We start from the raw sequence: 19,381 nt of genomic DNA, 5'->3' as shown, positions 1-19,381 counted from the left end.
ACATTCAAAAACCAAAATAACATTATTTTGACTCCTAAAATTTCTTTATGGAGGTGAATGTAGTAAGAAGTGGTAAGAAAAAAGCATATGTTCCTTTAATCAATCTAGCAAACAATGTTTAAAACACACATGCGGGAAAGAAAATGTCCCCAAGCCCTGGATGTGTGTTTGGCAAGCACAGATCTTGGGTGAGGGTGGTTGAGATGCCTCTTTTTCTTGCCAGGCCAGGGAGAGCCAGGAGGGTCTGCAGTCATCCTGTCCTTGCTCTCTTCCCACTTATATTCACACAGCGCAGAATTCCTTGTATATATTTTTCGTATTTAATTTTGGATGAGTAAATGACTTACTACTTACATTTCTTCTAATAAAGCAAATCTGGCTTTTGAAAATAAATTGAGACCATTTTAATTCTAGGTTTATTAATATTTAACAAATACTTAACTACTGAACAAAATTTTAACAAAATACTTCTAAAGATAACATTTAATTCTCTTAAGGTTAATTATGCTTCAGTGCTGGGAGTTGAACCCAGGACCTCATACCTGCTAGAAAAGCACATTGTACCACAGAGCCACACCCAGCCTCTCAAAAGTTAGGTTTTTAATGTGAGTCTTTTAAGTTGGAAAACAGGTACATCACATCTTTCTTCCTAATGACGGATCTGTCACCCACTGCAAATTCAAATTATCCACAGCCTTCCCAAAGGAAAAATTTTGATAGAGGATGTATTTCAATGGTCTTATGTATTATATTCACACAGGTAATATGGAACAATCAGACCCAGTCTCTACTTCTTTATTGAGCCAGGAAGAATGCTCCCTTCCTCCTGTAGAACCTGGATAGGGTTAGATGAGCTGACATGGACAGCACCCAGGGAATGACCCAGGACCCCACGGTGTTGCTGAGATGCCCCTGCTTTTGCTGCCAGGAGTGTCGCTGTTGTGGCTGCCCTGTCTCACCACCTGCAGAGAATGCAGAGCTATGAGCACTTTCTAGGAAGAGTTCACTTGTCAGTTCTGACTCTGCGGGGTCTGGGGAGTTAACACTGCAGCCTCTTTACAGACAGGATTCCTGCTGTTGCACAACAGCCGCTGTTGCACATCAGGCTGCCCCTCCGGAGCCGCTGCTCTGAGGCTGCACTCAGCATGCTGGAGCTCCTGCCCTCCCGTGCTTCTGTCTGTGGTGAAGGAGGGTCATGTTTGTTGGAGGTGCAGCTGGGGGTGTTGGGGATGATCCCAGGGTCATGTGCACGTGAAGAAGATTCCACCTCTGAGCTGCACCCTGCCCTGTCCTCATGGTTTTAATCTGTTTTTGATGGTTTGGGGGAAGGATCCAGTCCCATTCACACCAGATGGTCCCTCCACCACTGAGCCATGCCCCAGCCCTGTGCATATGGTTTCTTAGGATGATGAGCTAGTTATCTTTTTCTCCTCTTTTGTGTTTTGTTGATGATTTTATTAGAATTTTACTGTTCTTAACTTTCATGTACTACTGTGCTGGTACATACGGCTTGCGTAGACATTTTTAAGCAAGGCATATTGCCTGAAGTCTCACCAGGATGCTCACTGTAGAAGAGCGAGCCAGGAGGTTTGACTCCATCACTTCCGCTCACCAGACAGGTGAAGCTGGCTATGTTCTTCACCCAGGACAATGCCCTTCATCTGTAAACACCACGTAGTGGTTTGTGCTGCTGTGACCAATTTAAGTGACACAGGTTTATATATTTATTTTATTCCATAATTAATTAGTACCATAAATAGGTACTAAGTGCTATTATCACAGGAGTTTTGTGAGTAATAAAGAAACCAGTCGCTAAATCTCATGACATTTTCATCTGTTTGAAGAGACTGACACTGTACAGCTCAATATTGGAGGAAAACCAAATATTCCTGGTGGTTTTAGGAGATTCTGTGCTAGGAGAGGACAGCAGATGTGACAGTGGCAGAAGCAGAGTGTGGCCAATTCAGCAGGAATCCTGGAAAATCAGCAAAGCGCTGTGGAAACTGAATCCCATATTTTAACTCTCCCCTGGACCTGATGTTTTGTGTTTGCTTTTTGTAAGGAGAAGACTCATGTGCATCTATTGAACAGATTTAATAAATTAGATTATCGCCCAAGATTTTTGTACATTGTTTTGGGCAAAAGACTGAGTTGTCAAACTTGAATCCTAATCCTAAGAAAAAACCTTAAGATCAGTTTTGACATAATAATCTTATCCTGACAGAAGAACTAGAATCATGAAAAAAACTTTTGAAAGATTTAACTGATTCATAGGCTAAAATTTCATTATTTAAAATATTTTTTCTTGTTGTAGAGAAAGTCTGAGTGAACTAGTCTGAAGATTTGAGTAAGCTGTGTGCAAGTACATGAGATACATATATACATAGAGAATCATAAGTCTCCTTTGCCACATAAATTAGCATGCCTTAAATATCTGACATTTTGAAAGTGGTTTTTAAAGTTTTAATTTCAACACTTTCTAATATGGCTAAAATTTCTTTCATTGAAACAATACCACTGATAGCATTCTGCTTATAGGTTTCTGCATTCAGTGAATACAGCTTTACTCTCCTTTGGTTCAGCAGCTGGAACATTACTGATTGGTCCCCATTGAAAAAGTAGCATGGACTGACCACATCCATGCATGTCTAGGAATGTATTTCCCATTGCTGTGCACAGACTTATAATTTATATGGGTGAATCAGCTGAATGTACCACCACAAGCCATAAAGGAAAAGATAGTATTTATTAAGACATATAAAGTATATACAAAAGGAAAACTATCCCAGGTAGCATGCTAACTCAGCACTGGAGAGACAACACGGACATTTCACAGCATACATAAGTAAAGAAAGCAGTCTTGTCACCTTTGAGTTCTTCTCATGTCTTAAATACACTGGAGTAAACATATAAAGTTGTTGTCTGGAGCTGGGCTCAGTGCCATCAGTATGTTTGGTCTCCAGACTTGGATCTGGCAAGGAGCCAGGCCTTGGGAGCAGAAACCAGATGTCTTTAAGTTTTTTTTTTAAATGTTCATGGACAGAGAGCTTATTTGTCCATGAACAGGAGCACTGTGAGACCCCTAAGTTTCTCATGCAAGTTGTTTACTCATTTACTCTTTGCCCTGATTTCAACTTTTGGAAGCACTCTTTTTTTTTTTTTTTTTTTTCTTGATTTTATTTATTTATTTTTTAAAATTTATTTTTATAGTGAATAAATGGGATACATGTTGTTTCTGCTTGTACATGGAGTAACAGCATACCATTTGTGTAATCATACATTTATGTAGGATAATCTTGTTTGATTCATTCTGTTATTTTTTCCCTACCCTCCCATCCCTCCCACCCTCTTTTCCCTCTACATAGTCCCTCCTTCCTCCATTCTTGCCCACTCCATCCCCATTATGTGTCAACATCGGTTTATCAGCGAGATCATTCTTCCTTTGGCTTTTTGAGATTGGCTTATCTCACTTAGGATATTCTCCAATTTCATCCATTTGCCTGCAAATGCCATAATTTTATTATCCTGTATGGCTGAGTAATATTCCATTGTATATATATATACCACTGTTTCTTTATCCATTCATCAATTGAAGGGCATCTAGGTTGGTTCCCCAATATGGCTATTGTGAATTGAGCAGCTAAGAACATTGATGTGGCTGTACCTCTTGTAGCATGCTGATTTTAAGTCCTTTGCATATAGGCTGAGGAATGGTATAGCTGGGTCAAATAGTGGTTCCATTCCAAGTTTTCTGAGGAATCTCCACACTGCTTTCCTGAGTGGTGCACTAATTTGTGACCCACCAGCAATGTATGAGTGTGCCTTTTCCCCCACATCCTCTCCAACACCTATTGTTGCTTGTATTCTTGATAATCGCCATTCTAATTGGGGTGAGATGGAATCTTAGAGTAGTTTTGATTTGCATTTCTCCTATTACTAGAGAAGTTGAACTTTTTTCATATGTCCGTTGATTGCTTTTAGATCTTCTTCTGTGATGTGTCTGTTCATTTCCGTAGCCCATTTGTTGACTGGATTATTTGTATTCTTGGTGTAGAATTTTTTGAGTTCTTTATAGATTCTGGAGATTAGTGCTCTATCTGAAGTATGGGTGGCAAAGATTTTCTCCCACTCTGTATGCTGTCTCTTCACATTACTGATAGATTCCTTTGCTGAGAGAAAGCTTTTTAGTTTGAATCTATCCCAGTTATTGATTCTTGCTTTTATTTCTTGTGCTATGGGAATCCTGTTAAGGAAGTCTGATCCTAAGCAGACATGTTGAAGATTTGGACCTACTTTTTCTTCTGTAAGATGAAGGTTCTCTGGTCTGATTCCGAGGTCCTTGATTCATTTTGAGTTGATTTTTGTGCAAGGTGAGAGATAGGGGTTTAGTTTCATTCTGTTGCATATGGATTTCCAGTGAACCCAGCAGCATTAGTTGAAGAGGTTATCTTTTCTCCATTGCATATTTTTGGCACCTTTGTCTAGTATAAGAAAATTGTATTCATTTGAATTTGTGTCCATGTCCTCTATTCTATACTATTAATCTACCTGTCTATTTTGGTACCAATACCATGCCATTTTGGATACAATTGCTTTGCAGTATAGTTGTAGAACTCGTATTAAGACACCCCCTGCTTCACTCTTCCTGCTAAGGATTGCTTTAGCTATTCTGGGTTTCTTATTCTTCTACATGAATTTCATGATTGCTTGTTCTATTTCTGTGAGGTACGTCATTGGGATTTTAATTGGAAGCGCATTGAATCTATATAGCACTTTTGGTAGTATGGTCATTTTGACAATAATAATTCTTCCTATCCAAGAACATGGGAGATCTTTCCATCTTCTAAGGTTTTCTTTAATTCTCTCTTTAGTGTTCTTTAGTTCTCATTGTAGAGGTCTTTCACTTCTTTTGTTAGATTGATTCCCAAGTATTTTATTTTTTGAGGCTATTGTGAATGGGGTAGTTTTCCTAACTTTTCTTTCTGAAGATTCATTACTTATGTATAAAAATGCATTGGATTTATGAGCATTGATCTTGTATCTTGCTAGTTTACTGAATTCACTTATGAGTTCTAAAAGTTTTCAGGTGGAATTTCCCAGTTCCTCTAAATATATAATCATGTCACCAGCACATAGGGATAGTTTGAGTTCTTCTTTTCTATTCATATCCCTTTAATTTATTTGGTCTGTCTAATTGTTCTTGCTTAAGTTTCAAGGATGATGTCGAAGAGAAGTAGTGAAAAAAGGCATCCCTGCCTTGTTCCAGTTTTTACGGGCAATAATTTCAGTTTTTCACCATTTAGAATGATATTGGCCACGGGCTTAGCATAGATGGCCTTTGAAATGGTAAGGAATGTTCCCACTATAGCTATTTTTCCTAGTGTTTTAAGTGCAAACGAATGCTGTATTTTATCAAATTCTTTTTCTGCATCTATTGAAATAATCATGTGATTACTTTAAATAATCAAACTTTGTTGTTGATATGATGTCTGTTGATATGATGAGTTTTGTTTATTGATTTCCAGATGTTGAATTAAACTTGCATCCCTGGGATAAAACCCGCTTGATCATGGTTCAGTATCTTTTTAATATACTTTTTTATGTAATTTGCTAAAATTTTGTTGAGAATTTTTGTGTCAATGTTCATTAAGGATATTGGTCTAAAATTTTCTTTCCTTGATGTTTGTCTGGTTAGGTATCAGGGTGATATTGGCTTCATAGAATGAGTTTGGGAGGGTTCCCTCCTGTTCTATTTCATGGAATACTTTGAGGAGTACTGGAATGAGCTCTTCTTTAAAGGTTTTGTAGAATTCAGCTGAGAACCCATCTTGTCCAGGAATTTTCTTTGTTGGTAGGCTTTTGATAACTCCTTCTATTTCATTATTTAAAATTGATCTATTTAAGTTGTGTATGTCCTCTTGATTCAGTTTAGGTAATTCATATGTGTCTAGAAACCTGTTGATGTCTTTGAGATTTTCTGATCTGTTGGAGCATAGATTTTCAAAATAGCTTCTAATTATGTTTTGTATTTCACTAGCTTTTAGTCTTTATTCTAGTGGGCTAACACAAGTGTACATCTTAAGTTACAATTAAGTATTATTTCTTTTAAGTGCCCAAGAGTGGCTATATTTTGGTTTTAACTGTTTTGCTAGTTGTTTAAGATCAAGCTGATCAAAGTGACCTGTTCCTGTCTGTCTGAGTTTCCACAGAGGTCACTAGTAGAGTACTTAAGAGCAGTTTCTCAGCTTTACCAGTGTCGTTGTTTAGGAAGTGTCTCCTCCATGAGGTGGCTTTCCTTGAAAGCACCAGGGATGTCTCCCTTTTTCCATGACCCTCCTCTGCAGCAAATGCACTGAGTGAATTTTCATCCTCTAGTGGTCTCATCAATCTCCTTGGTCAGGAGGTTGTGTGACCCAGAGTTGCAAAGCTCCTTGGAGAAGTCCTCTTGTTCCCTGGGTTCAGGATGACTTTGAGGGCAAGACCCAAATATGGACTTTTCTTGACCTCTGTATTTAATCTCAATGTCTAAGTTTGATCTTAACCATCAAGCAAGTCAGTCTCACCAGTCATAAAGTAAGAGTACTGGGCTTTAGCTTCAATGTCTATAACTTTACAGTTATTTACCCCCTTTTTATCTAATTGGTGTTTACATTATCTGTCCTACAGGCGATGCCTTACTATTCCAAGTTAATTTATGATGTTTGCTCTTGAAGCAATACTTCTGCAAAATATTGATCAGGCAACAATTAGAGTTTACAAGGAAAATACAAAATGGAATCACCAACAGTAAAACATTCAGTTTGTGCAATATCTATCTTGAATGTTGGCTGAGTTCCCATTTGAGATCATAGTACAACAAATATCAGACTTTTGAACACAACTTTAAATGAGTTAAAGTCAGGATTACTTTGGAGCTGTTGTAGTGTGTAGCAGGGTTGTGAGGCAGAGCCTTATCTCAGGTAATGTGGGACTTTTCAGTGAGGGGCAAAGGAGGATTAGAAAAAAATGGGTTATAAACATAGATTTTAAAGATTAAGCTGAGATCAGATGAAGCTCTGTTCTCTGATGGAAATGTGGATCTAAAGAGTTATGTCAGCAATCTTTATATATGTGCAATGTTAGGTTCCAAAGTTACTGTAAGGTGGGCAGGAACCAGAGAAGGGAGCTGATGAAACACTGGTGATCTAGCAAAAGAATTCCTTCCTGCCAAAGAGCTGTGTGCCTGAGATCAATGTACTGCCACAGCAGTTAGGCATTTTGTGCCCCTCACAGGAGCACTCCCAGGCACCAGCATGCCACAGCCATGAGGTCATCAGAGACCCCAATTTCAGTCACTGTTGTTCCACTTTTGCTACTGCGCATTACACTCTTTCTTAAATGTCATTTTAAGTAGTTTACATATATTTACTCCTGAGTCTGTATGAACATTGACAAATTTTACATATGACCTATTGATAACAGGCCCTATAATAGAACATTAAATGATAGGTTTACCATTACAGACAAGTTTAATTTGGAGAACAGCAGCTTGATAAATTTTCTGCTTTAAAGGCTTGTATACCTGGAAAATATGAACACATTTAATATACAAAAAATAATGTTTTTAAGTATGTTACTCCATGGAATAACTTTATAAGTTAATCAGATGTCTCTAACAAACACATTTGAGTAATCCCATGCATGTCGACTCTAATTCACTCATCTTATTGTAGAAAAACCAATATATCAGACAAGTGTACCAACAGTATTTGCTGTCTCTTTCCTGTTGAAGAAAAGTCCTAGAAAAATTGATGTTAGACATTTTATAAACATCAACGTTTTATTAGTTTGACCACCTAGAGACTTGTGAGTTAATTTTAAGGACATTTTACTTCTATTACTTTACCCAATTTAAATTGAACCTTTTTAAATCACATGAATTAAAAATATTTGGATCCATTTTTAAAATTTTAATTTTTATGCATGCTTATATTTAACACAAAAGCAAAGGCCTTGTAATATTTATCTCCATTGCAATGTAACAGATGTTCAAAAATAACTCTAGAGTTGGATAAAAAGAACTGATGAAAAATCATTAACCTAGGTATGTAGGATCAAAATTGTGAGCTCAAAAATATAACATTTAAGAAAAACAAAAGTCCTAGAAGAAAAATGATAATGCTATTAATTAAATCATGAGAAAATGAGAAGGAGAGAAAAGGTGAAAGGGAGAAAAGCATTCTGAGTTGTAGCCCACGAGAAATTTAAAATGGACACTTTTTTCCCTTGGGCTTCAGACTGGTTTCTCACAGAGCCTTCCCCATTTACATTTCAATGTAAGCCTTGACTGAGATCTGAATCTGAAAGGGGCTAAAATGTTCTAGCAGAAGCTTGATGCTTAAGTCCTTTTAATTTAGGTTTGGAGGCTGTTGAGCCTGCAGGAAGAGCCAAGAAGCAAGAAAGAAAAGACTTGAAAATAAGGAATCCCTTTCCATCTGCCCACTCACTCACAGAAGCTGTATGCCATTACACAAATGGATTTTGATGGCTCTAAGTACCGGGGGTCAGGTGAAGGGTTTCCAGGGTGGAATCTACCAGATTGGAGGACCCAGATTCCATGGTGGGGACTGATACAGCCGAGTCTGTGGCCAAGGCGTCTGGAGGCCAGCGTACTGGGCTGGAGATGAGGGGCAGCACATTGACTGTGTCATCACATAAGCATGTGGGGCCAGGCAAAAGCCGAGAAGAGTTGAGGACCTGATATCAGGGTTTTTGCGTGCAAATGCGAGTACGAGATGAACCTCAACCCTGAGAGAGATCTCCACCATAAAATCAGGAATCCACCCAGCAGATAAGACCGACTATAGGGGACAGCCGTAACTATAAATCGGCCCAGGGGAACTGGCCTACTTACCAACCTGATGTCCAGTGATAAATGCAGAGCAGAGTGACCAGGCAGAATGGAAGATGGAGCCATGTTTGGGGGGCACTGGGGCTTAGATGGGGTTCCACTCATGACAGTGGAAGGACCCATCCCAAGTCACAGACCAAATGTAAGGAAATCCCACGAAACCACGCCAGACATGGGAAATCACATAAGGGAATTTATTAAGCAATCAGAGTGTCACCCTGCAGGGTAAGAGAGAAAATGAGAGGAAAATAGAAAGGAAAAGAAAGGGAATGTGCTAGAGAGAGCGGAAAGCCAGGAGGATAGAGAAAAGTGAGTAGGACAGACAGAATCAGTACTATTTTCTTGGCAGTATAATTGTATTAATTTTCCTTTAAAATGAGAGCTGTTATCACTTTTGATTTGCAAAGGTGTTCCATAATATAAAGTTATAATGTCTAAAGTTCTAATAGTATTCTTTTGCATAGCATCTCTATGTGCACAAGCTACTAACACCCCAGAATATGTATCTACACAAGTACAAATATATCTACATCCTCTAGACATGGGTAGAGGTTCCATTTGCCAAATATGATCTAGATGAGTTCCTCTAATTAATTCTCCAGTGACAATGGGAGGCACTGGCTGAACTTCATCCAATTGGCAAAAGGGACATTGCATAACTGTTTCCTTACATTTAGATAATGGAATAGATGTTTCTTGTTCACATGCCCACCTGTACATAGCAGCAGGTCCAGCATATCCTGTCTTTTGATAAAACCATTTAGCCAACTGGATAATTCTATCTTCTTCAGATTGGGAGGTGTTTTCTTCTAAAACAGCTATTTTAGCCAGATTGTCCACCATTGTATTATACTCACGTTCTGGGGTGTCTCTCCAAGAATGAGCATCTACATGAAACACAGACAAGTTAGTACATTTAAGCATTTCTCAAATACTTCTCCATATTTGTGTTCCCCATAATTGTTTATCCCTTATTTTCCAAACATTTTTATACCATTTAGGTAACCAAGTAGTTAATCCATTTGCTATAGCTCAGGAATCTGTAAACAAATGACATTCCTTTACCTCTTCATATTGTAAAGCCAGGAATACTGTATATAATTCAGCATATTGACTACTTCATCCCTTACCCTGTTTTTCTTTTTTTTTTTTTTCTGTTTTTCTAATATCATTTTATTAGGTGGGTTAAAAGCTACAGCCCTCCAATAACATTCATTTTCTATATATTTGGCTGATCCATCTGTAAACCGTGCATATTCTTGTTGTGAAGGTGTTAATTTATCATAGCCTTCATTATATTTAACAGGAGATTGTTCTACAAGTTCTTTACTAGATACTTTAGGCAAATTTGTGCATCAGGCAAATTTGCTATAAGGTCATGTAATTGAAAAATACCTGCAGGTCTATTTTGGCTCTATTTTGTATGTACCTTTTCCATTTTATAATGCTTGACTCCTGAGCATGTCCAATTTTATGAGATATAGGGTTACTCATTATCCAAGTCATGATAGGAATACGAGGTCATATAACCACATAATGATTTATTGTTAAATGCTCAGTATCCACCAATGCTCAATAAATAGTCAATAATTGTTCAAAAGGAATATATTCTATTCCAGCTTTACCTCATCATCATCCTCAGTATCATTCCAAATGTCCCCGTCCCATGTATCAGGATCCCAATCAGTCTTTGCAGTAGCAATTGCTGCATGTACTTTCTTTACCTTACCCTTTCATTTTTATATTTATATTTGGCTCACTGCACTTCAGCCTTCTCAGCTACATTCTGATAATTTTGAGCCTGATCTCTCAAAATAAAATTCTGACATTGCAGCATAGCCAATTTACTTTGAAGTTCAGGAAGCACCTTTTCCACAGCTAGTTTTTCCTGCAATGAATCTTGTGTCTGCAAGCACTTTTTATGATAGGCAGACAACAGAACCCATCCTCGATGAGCAATAGCAGTAAATTCTTTGCCTTTATCTACTAACACAGTCTGTGTTGTGCCCAGCGGCTCGAGATCCCACAAAGACCACCAGAGACTATGATCAATGCAAGCAACAGAGTCATTTATTAGCAAGCTCGAGCCTGGTCCTCCTCACACTCAGTAACCAGTGATGTTAAGAGGCCCCGAGCGCTTGTTCAGCAGGCTTTTTATAATGAATGGCAAGCAGTTTTACAGTGTTCTTTTTAACTGGTTAACATATAAAATTGTATACAATGTTATTTTAAGTTCTGGGTCACCCTGACCTCTGAGAGGAGGGTTATCATTATCTTTAAGTTTGCTTTTGTGCCAGCAAGGTTTGCTTTGGGGTCAGCCACCTAGCCTTTACAGATAAGATAAGAGACGAAAATTCTTTGCAGTTTTTATGAGGGGTTGAGGGCAGTTTGGGAAGAGCCTTGTATTTGTATTTACACAGGTGCGGGCTCTTTCGATCTTTACATCTGCAAGACCTCAATCACTCGAGGGGGATCAGCTGTTCATAATTTAATGTTGGGGGCTATGCCATGCGGACTCGCCAAGATGGCACCTGGCAGCCAGCCAAACGTTGTTTTGGTCACATCAGCAGTGAGGAGGTTGATTAACATAAGCACACCCAGGTGATTTATCATTGGCCATATTCAATTAAGTCCACACACACAACATGTGCACAAGTGTTCCCAAGTGCTCCTGAACATGCCTGCTCATTTTGACCTTTGCTATGATTGAGCAGCTAGCTCCTCGCCTAATCTTTGCATAATTGGTGTCAGCCCTACTCTTCACCTCCTGGAGGAGATATAAGCTGTCTCTCCTCGAGCACAGGAGTTCAGAGTTTGGAGTTTGGAGTTGAGTTCGAGTTTGAGGTTGGAGTACCCAAGTTCCAGGTTCGAGAGCCAGGGCTCCCGGGTTTCCTGATTCAACAATAAACCGTTCTGAATTCAAGAGCCTCGCTACTCGTTTGTCCCCCGTGCCAAATCAGTGCCACTAGATGGTGTCAATTTAACATCCCAATGTTCCCTGAAACCAGTCCCTATGGCCCATTCCTGAGCCAAGGAGCCAAACTGAGCATCTTCCCATCTGTAATATCACATATGACACATCTAACCTCAATCTTTTTCTTAAACAATGGCATTGCTTTAGCACCCCAGAAGATCCTGCCAACTATGCCAATTTGTCTGGGAATGTATTTCCCATTGCTGTGCACAGATTTATAATTTATATGGGTCAATCTGCTGAATGTACCACCAAAAGCCATATAGGAAAAGATAGTATTTATTAAGACATATAAAGTATATACAAAAGGAAAACCATCCCAGGTAGCGTACCAACTCAGCACTGGGGAGATATCATGGGCATTTCACAGCATACATAAGCAAAGAAAACAGTCTTGTCACCTTTGAATTCTCATCTCTCTTAAATACACTGGAGTAAATATATAAAGTTATTGTCTGGAGCCACTGGGCTCAGTGCCATCAGTATGTTTGGTCCTCAGACCTGGATCTAGCCAGGAGCCAGGTCTTGAGAGAAGAAACCAGATGTCTTTAAGTTTTGTTTTAACATTCTTGGACAGAGAGCTTATCTGTCCTTGAATGGGGGCACTGCCAGACCACTAAGTTTCTCATGCAAGTTGTTTTCTCCTTGCCCTGATTTCACCTTTTGAATGCTCTTATACAAGACTCCATTTTTCTCTACAGTGCATCAGGGCAACTCAGGATTGGCAAGAAGGCCTGGGCAACCCAGAGTCCATTGTATTTATTAACTTGCTGTAATTAGTATACACAAGCATTTATTTCTCTATGTTGAATGAATTATAATTGTGCTCCATATAAGTCATTCCTATATACCAGATTTAAACAATACAGTATTTTTTTCTAAAAGAGCACACTTTCTTGATAATTCATCAAACTCTAGATATTAAAAGAACTTTTATTTGCACAGAGACTTCACAGTTTTCTGATTAAGTAGTCACTCCCACCCATCAATAGCCTGCTTCTTCATTATTTATTTGAACACATTATGCGGTTAGTTTTGTCGAAAGAGATTCCTAACCCTATGAAGACATGTGCTGATGTATCTCCTCTATGTTTGGAGCCTGAGGCCACTCAACACTGCAGGACTTACTGTCTTCATGGGATCTCCTCCAGTCTTTGTAAAAAGTTGATAACAATCTCAGATCACCTCAAAATGCAGTAAGCAAACATTTGAAACATCACTTTTTCCTTCTCTTTTTTAAATTTATGAAAGAAAATTTGGTTAAAACTTTAAGTTCTATGTGGCAAAATAACATTTTAGAAGCAGAAGATTTTGGGTTAAAAAGACTGGATTTTCTCTCATCTAAGTCAGTTACTATAATTACCTCCATAAATTACCCTCTTAACCATACAACATGGCAGTGGCTTGTGTTTGAGAAGTTTATTGCAGGCAAACATCCTGCAAAACATCAGACAATTAAAAATGGTAGGTAGTTTAAAGAAAACTATTTTATCTATTGACCACATGGTTTGACAGATGTTCCCTTCAAAATTATAAACTCACCTTACATTAACAAAATGATCAAATCTTCTATTTAAAAATTTCTCCTGGGCTGGGGAGATAGCTCAGTTTGTAGAGTGCTTGCCTCACAAGCACAAAGCCCTGGGTTCAATTCCCAGCACCGCAAGAAAAAAAATTTCTCCTTACATTTATCAATTGTAGCTTGACTATTCTAGCTAAAATTATTCTCTCTAGGTAGTAATTTAGTGTCTTTTAAAATAAATGAAGTCATGATTTTTAAAAATTTTCAAAATTGTAGCAATAAATAAATATTCTTCTATGACCACTAAGAGGAAAGCATTTTCCTTAATAGAAAATGAATATATAATATATGGAGTTTTGTGTAAAAAAAACCAAAAAGTGCTTTTTGTATTTTGTAGAATTTAAAACAGAAAATTCATTGGTTAAAGTTTTAAAGTTACTCATGAAATCACCTATTTACATATCTGTATGTTTTCAGTCACTCGGGAAATTGTGATTGTGTCTCTAGTGTTTCTGTTTTGTGGTCAGTTGCCAGGGACTGGATGGTGAATAAGCACTCACAAATTGGTTCTGAATGGTGTTCAGTCAGGGAAATGAGCACACAGTGAAGCATGTTTTACAAGTTCCTTAGATCAGTGACATTATTCTCTCTTACATGTCTTCTATTATACTTATATTCCTCCTTTATTTCTCTCTTAAGTCAGTTTTTCTTCTCAGGGGCAGCCTTAAAGCTTAGATCTTAGGTGCACCCTCCTCCTCCCCTATTCCATTGCTCAGGATTTGAGAAGAACCAGTTGAAATTCATTATTTTTATTTATTTCCAGTGACAGCTACTCCAGAGAAAACCCACTGTTTGGTTTTGATATCTTACCCTCTGAGCTTGGTGGCTGGTGGCAGCCTTTGCCCTCTCCCTGGCTGTCCTAGCTCTCAGCTACCTACTGACTTGCTTGTTTACTTGAATGAACCATCAGTTTTATGACATGACTAGTTTGGGCCACCATTCACTGGAACTGTCAGCACCTCAGACAGCTGTGTTTCAGGGAAACTCATTCCATCTTCCCAGATAAGACCAGGAGCTGGTGCCCAGCAGCAAACAGGAAGCCTCAGAGGTACATGTGGGACAGGCCACAGTGTTAGGGGAGTGGACACCACACCAGCAAACACATCCATACTGCACAGGACAACCCACTCCTTCCATGCTGGCTTCCACCATATAAGGTGCCCAAATGTAGATGCAACAAGTTTTCAAATAGCTGAAAAGCCTAAGTGTATCTCATTTAGAGACCTTGGTAGTGGGTTGGGGATATAGTAGGGGGCAGAGGCTTGACCGCTGCATACAAGATCTGGGTTCTACCCAGCACCACACACAGAACACACCCCTGGGAATTCTAGGGTCTAATTACAGCCACCACATTCACATTTAGGCACATTGGTTACCATCTGTCATCATTCCAAGCAAGTATTTTAAGAACCCAATTCTAAACATCTCCAAGTCAGAGAGTCCCAGGAGGAAGTCAGAGAGAACTGTGTCCTAATAGTAATGAGCTTGACACAGTTAAAGCCCACATGTGTACTCTGGTGTTGTCCATGCATTTGGAAAAACCAGTTCACACTAATTTCATCAATATCTCTTGGATTCATGGATTTTTAGTTTTCATACTAGCAAAAAAGATGGCAGAAACCATCATTCTTAAAGCTTATGAGGGTAAAACCTAGATGATATTGAGAATTTGTGGTCTGGAAAGAGCTCTGTGGTAGAACCCAATGACACTGGATGCAGTGACACTTTTCCTGCAGAAGCTCTGGCCATGTACTTGTACCAATGAGCACTCATGTGACAGAGAAGAATAATTATCCAAGCAGACCATGCAATAGGTCCTCCATTAATGGGGAGAGAACCTGGTCCTGGGCGCTCCCTTGTGACTGACCAAGCTCCACAGCTGTCGGCCACCATCGGAGGCTTTGTGTCCAAGATTACCCATTTTTTCACTTTTATATATTACCCACTGGGGGTGCGTACTACCCTACAAGTATTGAGCACATAATATTTGCTATTATTGAGCACCTAATATTTGCTACAAACTATTATCAAATATATAAATAAACTAGGGAAAACACTCAGAAAAATAAACTTGATGTCACAAAGCCTTGATGTCTGCTCAGGTTGGATGTGGGGGTAGAAGCAGGTTTCAAGCTCAACAAATAAATTACCTACTGCATTAAGGGGATAAATTGTAATGAAAGTTTTGAAAAGGACACAGGGAAGTATGTGTTTTAGGATCAGTAGTGTGCAGTGCATTCCTACTGTTGTGAAACAGATTTCCAGAACCTTTTCATCTTTCAGAATTGAAACTTGCCTGTCACACAGCCGGATTCTCCTTCCTGTCTCTGGTGGCCACCATTCTACCTTCTGGTTCTATATAGTTGATGACATCAGATTCTCATGTAAACTAAGTTCACCTTCTTAATTTTGGCTTCTGGTGGCTGGCTTATTTCACTTAGCATAGTGTCCTCAAAGTTCACATTTGTCATAGCAGGTGGCATGGTTTTCTTTCTCTTTAAGGTTGAGTAACATTTTGTTTTGTGAATACACCATATTTTATTGTTCCCTTCACCCGTTGGTGGACATCTGAGCGCTTCTGACTCTGAATGGTGCTGATGTGAATAGGGTTTGAAGGACCTTGAAAAGCTCTTTAGAAAAGCTCCCTGAAAGGCCAGACGTGTGGGAGGAAGCAGGCCTTACAGCAACCAAACCACCAAGAGTTCCAAAAGAAGGCTCAGCTGTTCAGGGCCGGGTCGCCAGGGTTGTGCAAGGGAGTTTTAGGTTTTGGAATTGAAATTTACAAAGTAGTGCCGACTAATTTTAAGTTAAAAAATCGTGCTGGCCTTTGCATTTTAGAATGAATATTGTTTTAGGCAAATGAAAGCTTGTGGAGTGAAGAGAGGTTAAGACAGAAAGATAGGGTGTTTCAAAGTTAGAAAGTGCATTCACTGAAACTCCGCAGGATACCAGGGGTGGGCCCCTCCGGGTCCTGAGGAAGGCTCCAGGCCCAACTAGACTGTTGGATGGGTGCTCACACACTTGCAGTTTGTTTATGATGATTTCAGCCTGACTCTGAGGAAGCATCCTGGGAAGGGGCAGAAATGTAAGCACGGCTGAGAAGGCAGGCCGACAGCTTCCGTTCACGTCGAAATGAACATTCCCTGTTTCCATCCCAACTTTCTTTTCTTTTAAATTTGCGACAATGAAGATCTTCTAGTTGGTAGGGGTGCACCCCAAAATGACTTCAGAGAAAATCACGTGCCAAGTGGCTTCTGTCAGCTGCTTTGAAATACACTTATGAAAACATAGAAGCAAAAAGCCTTTATATATCTTCTAGTGCAAGCTTTTGGTTTACAAATAATCATGGAGGTGATTTTCTGGTTAAAAGAAATGAAGTTTCCTTATTTATGGTTTGTCATTAATGTTTGCCAAATACACTAACAAAATTCTGGGAATGAATGCCAGAGAGATGAAGTAAAGAGAAATTGAAGGAAGCTTGATTTAGCCACAGCAGGCAGGGCGTGAATCACCCTGCAGGCACTGGAGCTGGTGACGTCACAGGGGCCAGGGAGGCTGGACGGCAGCGCTGGGCTTCCCTCTGCCTACGCTCCGCGGGGCCGATCGCCTCCTTCCCTTTGAGTATGGTGCGCACCCTGTGCCTCCACCACTCCTCCTCCCACCCAACCTGCCCCCTGGCTGACCATTGCTCTCCTCAAGATAGTGCTCCACCACCTCCCCTGGGATTCCCCTCCAGGTTCCGCCAATGACTGACTGAAAGCTGATGGGAAAGTCAAAGCAGCGGGGCTGTGAGGGGCGTGACTCCTCGTGGCTTCGCGACCCAGCACAGCGGTCAGGTGGGAACGAGGAAGAAGCCGCTGGCCTCAGGGCGGACAGGCTGGGGTGGGGCTGTACTTGGCTTTCACCTGGAGTCACTGGGGTTTTGTTTCTGTTGCAGAGGCAGTGGGTTCCCTTCACCCGTGTGCGAGATTAAAACAAGAGAAAGCAGGCGGTGTGTCCTACTCACGCAGATAAGGGAACGTGGGACTATGGAAGAGTTGCTCTCCAATTTCAATATGGCCATTGATCATTTCTTAATATGCTCTTCCATGTTCAGAAGTTAGAACTGGGAATGTAGATATTTTCTGGGACTATTGACATTACATTTTAATTTGTGAACAAAAAAGTCATGTCATTTTTGAGTATCATTAGAATAGGTAAAAGGGTCTATGTTATCCAGTGTGCATATTTTGAAATGAGTTCTACCATTGATTATAATTGACATAAGTTCATTTAGAATATTAACAGATAATTTAGAATATTAACATTTCATTTAGAATATTAAATGTACTAGAACATTTTCTGGGAAAAATATCAGCATCAAAAGGAATTTAATTTTCACTTCATGAGGTGCTGTGATAAGTGAAGTATGCATACTATCAAGATGGAACTTGGAATCTGCCCTGCTCTTGGAAGAATATAATATTTGGTTGATTAACAAAATAGTATATATACATTTTGATGTTAAATAGAAATAAACTTGATCTCCATTTTGTCGTAGGTCAAGGAGATTTCTAAGAGGGGAAGCATAAATGTACTTTTTTTTTACAGTTTACTTGGATTCTAGTAGAACAAATTTGAAAACCATACCTGCTTAGTGTTTTCTTTACCAAGGAAAAACACTCACAGATGTACCCTTCAGTTGATAGAATAACTCAATATCAAAAATGGTCATCAAGGAGTCCAAAAATATTTCTTTATTAATAAATAAAAAATAAATCATAGAAAATAATGATAAAGATATTATTTGAAGTTTGAAATCTAGGAATTCAGAAGAATTTTGGTGGCACTGATATTTATTAGACAGGAATAAAAATGGGTCTCACTTAGGAAAATTTTATTTGGGATAAAGTTAATTTGAGAAAAGTCTATGGGGTATGATATTTTACAGGCACGGTAAAATCATGGAGGTTAGAGAAAATAACTGATAGCATTTTACAAAGACTGATTGCTGATTTCCTTTCCAATGCACTCTCTCTTTTGCCATCATTATTTCCTGGGTCCTATCGACTCCTCTGGATGCAGGTAGTTTCTCCTTGGTTTCCATGTTACAGACTCAACCCATCTAGTGCCTCCACTGAACATCTGAGAGATTGTTTCAGTGCAAAATCATTTCATATCATGCCACATCTGTCCTCAACAGTTTTAAATACTTGCTGGATTCAAAACAGCTGAAGTACGTAGCGTGTGTTCTGATTCTTTGTGCCTCAGGGTTCTCTGTCCCTCACAAGCACACCCTGGATGCTGTCCCTTGGGAGCTGGGCTGGGGCAAATTCTGCTCGCCATCACCCACAGTGCATAAGAAGCTCCAGTTGTCCTCAGGGTGACATCCCTGTGAAGCTGTCAAAACCAGAGGAGGGCTCCTCTTTTGTCTTCTAGATGTTTATCCCATTCTGTCTAGAGCACCTTATGACAGCAGTAGGAAATGAATTTCTAAGATATAAGCAAAAACAAAGAAATAAAATCCCCAGCACTGCTCCACACACACAATTAGGAGAAGCAAAATTATATCCCAAAGAGAAGCAGGTGCGATGTTCTTCCATGCAGGGATATTTTAATGGATATCTTCATAGAATAAGATGAGACTCCAAGACTTGATCCGAGTTGGGGAAGTTAAAGCACAGGGAGTCCACCGTTCTCTGAATTAATGTGCACAGGGGGCCAGCAGGAAGCCTCAGTGACCTCATCTAACCTTTCACTGGGCTGGGGTGGTGGTGAGAGGAGAACATGAGCACGGGAATTGCAGCACTGAAGACCACCAAGAGGCGTGTGCAGACCAGAGAAGCAAACCTGCAATAACAACTCTCCTGGGGTCAGGGCTGATTGTAGCATTTAACAACAGAGATGTGTAATCTTTTTTTTTTCTCCTAAACTCTCTATTTCTGATACCTGTGAG

General features: G+C 39.5%; 1 protein-coding gene across 5 annotated transcripts in view; it reads left to right on the top strand.

The window, feature by feature from the left end:
* LOC306663249 (zinc finger protein 124-like) overlaps positions 1 to 7,323 on the top strand; it is a 368,872-nt gene extending 361,549 nt beyond the window's left edge. For all 5 annotated transcript variants that reach the window (XR_013764403.1, XR_013764404.1, XR_013764405.1 and 2 more), the window contains one exon: positions 7,309 to 7,323. The gene's annotated coding sequence lies outside the window, so the exon portion shown is untranslated. The remainder of the gene's footprint in view (positions 1 to 7,308) is intronic.
* Positions 7,324 to 19,381: the final 12,058 nt, after the last annotated feature.

The sequence above is a fragment of the Sciurus vulgaris genome (genome assembly GCF_902686455.1).
Source record: "Sciurus vulgaris genome assembly, chromosome: 6".
In the NCBI taxonomy this organism is placed as follows: Eukaryota; Metazoa; Chordata; class Mammalia; order Rodentia; family Sciuridae; genus Sciurus; species Sciurus vulgaris.
This window is presented reverse-complemented; position numbering and strand designations above follow the sequence as displayed.